Below are 2,850 nucleotides of genomic sequence, written 5' to 3' on the forward strand. Positions count from 1 at the left end.
CATGTTACAAATAGGCAACTCACCCCTCTTGCAACAATCACAGTTGAATTCTCTTTGAGCACAATTGATGGCGAATTCCCAAAACACTCACATGGAAAGGAACATGTTGACAATATTGTGGTGCTATTAGAGTAGCCCCAAGATGATGGTCTGAGTAGAGCGGCAAATGAATCTCCACTAGATTCATTGTTTAAACGGATCCAACAGGAGCTGCAATGCTATGATCTACGGCAAGAGTCAAGGTTTAGGACCTTAAATCTGAGTGTACAAATGCTTAGAACAGATATTGATGCATTGGGAAAGTGCTTACGCTGAGCTAACAGGCACATCATCTTCAACTGCTCCACCCGTCTTCTGAGATATGAGCTTTCAAGAGACCATGCCATGATAAAGGGAGAGAGAGAAAGATAGAGGCCGCCGGAGGCGGCCGGCCGTACTATCTATCTATCTATATCTATATATATACCTATCTATTCTATATCTACTAACACAATATGGCGGAAGGGCTCCCCTTTACACGTGTCACAATCTGCGACCTGAAGGCTAAAGTCCAAAAAGAAAAAAAGCCCAGTTGCACACGATAAAGAGGGAGAGAGGGGAAGAGAGAGAGAGGAATGGGTACTCTTTTAAAATAGGCACTCTTTTTTTGAAACTAGATTTTAACTCCAAAGATAGGAAACCCTTAACTGCAATGAAAATGACTCAACACAGATTTTGAAAATCCCATTTAGCTTGCTACAGTCTTAGGTAAGAGCGCATTCGTATATGGCCAAAGTTGAACCCTAGCTTGCATGCGTCAATGAATGCTTCCTCCTATTCTCAACTTTGTCAAAATCGACAAAGTTGGCAAACAACCTCTCCTATGAAGAGGAGGCTAGAGCCTACATTTTTTCGTGCCTACTTCTATTACCTGTAAAGGACAAAAAAAGCTAATGTAAAGCGGGCATTCGGTTCATGCGATTTTCCCTTAGATTAAAAATCTTAGACCTCATATTTTTTGATTGGATCTTAGAAATCGTATGTCATGAGAAATTTGTGAACCGATTTGTAAATGACCACGTTGGAAAAGAAAGCATCCAGGTTGTAATTTCTTTGTACTTGACCATTTAAGGTTAAAAATCCCAGTAAGTTACCCTAGATCTACACATAAAGTGTGAAGGCAAAGAATATAAAAGTGGTCCACTGCATATATCTAGGCAAAGACACAAGAACCATCAAAAACTTCTCGAAGTAATAATAAGTGTCCTTGTCAACCGGTAGCCTATGTGCTCAAGGTCTTGGGTTCAATCCCCCTTTGACGACCTGAAGTCATGTTCTAAGTCTTTAGAGACTGTTCTCATATGCCTCCACCATGGGGGTTGACTGCGTGCTTGTGATGGGATGCCTCTCCTCTTACTTGTGAGGTCGTTGTACATAGGGTTTGTTCGTGTGTTTCAAAGTTTCTGTACTCTTTACAAAATAAAATGATAAGTGTCCTTCACTCAAGAATGGAAATGGCCATTGATGCCACATTGAATAATTAGTATTTGGATCCTTGCTCTAGTCGAAGTTGGGTCAGCCTTCTTTTTAGTGTCCTAGGGTGGCTTTTTTTTCACCCGATGTATCTATGAGTATTGGGAGTCATCATGGCTCGGCACGAGCATAATATTTTTTGGATAAGCTAATATAATCCACTCACCATTGTGAGTTGTGCCCAAAAAAAAAAGGGAAAGAATTTCTTTAAGGCGAAACTAGCAAGATGACCTCTACATGAATCCCATATAGTTTATTATCTTTAAAAATATGAAAATTAAAAATTCTATAGAGTAATGGATAGTTAAGTAATATGACACACGCCTTGAGTCCATGGTATTTACTAAAGGTTATCGTATGATATCACGTGAGTGTGCAATAGGGGGAGTTTTATAAGCTATGTTTTATGAAAGAGGGTTCCGTATGTAGGTTATATTATGATATCACGTGAGTGTGCAATAGAGGGGTTTTATAAGGAGAAACAACGCTGTTTTACGAAAGAGAGTCCCATGAGTATAGATATAAGGGTCAAAAAGGCCATTTGGTGCATGCAAGTGACTTCTCCTTGGTGGTAAGTCCTCAGGTGATTTCCAATGCAAGAGAACAACACACTTTGCTCCATTATTAGATTATCTCAAAAGGAGCAGATACATGAAATAGAAGTCTCAACCATATTCTATCCTTATCCAGATAAACTAAAAAGAGAAGAGGGAAGATCATTTTTATTTAGTAAATATCTTTTTAATTAAACATACTATCTTACTCATTTTACTTGCTAGAATGTGACGTGAATATATGAACAGAAAACCAAAACGTTTACATCAAGACCCCAACATAAGAAGGGGAAAATCATAAAGTTCAATCACAACAAGTGAAAGGGTCATGGTGGCTTTCTAAACTACCAAGAAAATGATAAAATCATTAGGTTGAGTTTAAGTAGAATTATATAAGGTAAAGCATTGTTCAAGAATATCTCTTTTATTAAAGGGCTGAGTTTTCTCCTTGCGAAGAAGCAACAAACCGGAAATAATAATTGAATTTTTGAATTTGCAAGATTTTTGAACTAAGTTCTTACATATTTCACTATTTTTTTTTTCTTTTACCATAGTTTGCTCATTTAGTAAGTATAAGTATAAGTATATATATGTATATATGTGTGTGTGTAAAATAAATAAATAAATGTATGTGTGTATGTATGTATATGTATAGAATTTACTAGAATTATGCAAGGTGAAGCTTCAATTTAGCATTCTAAAAGAATAGAATGCAAGTGAAGTCAAGCTGTGCAAGGAAGGATGTGAAATGAAAGTTGAAAAAGGAAGATTCATTTAATATTTT

General features: G+C 36.9%; 1 pseudogene; it reads left to right on the forward strand.

The window, feature by feature from the left end:
• The window catches only part of LOC147427710 (uncharacterized), a 1,760-nt pseudogene extending 1,445 nt beyond the window's left edge, over positions 1-315 (forward strand).
• The last annotated feature ends 2,535 nt before the right edge of the window (positions 316-2,850 follow it).

This window comes from Adiantum capillus-veneris, chromosome 23 (assembly GCF_014529385.1).
Source record: "Adiantum capillus-veneris isolate H3 chromosome 23, ASM1452938v2, whole genome shotgun sequence".
NCBI classification, from domain to species: domain Eukaryota; kingdom Viridiplantae; phylum Streptophyta; class Polypodiopsida; order Polypodiales; family Pteridaceae; genus Adiantum; species Adiantum capillus-veneris.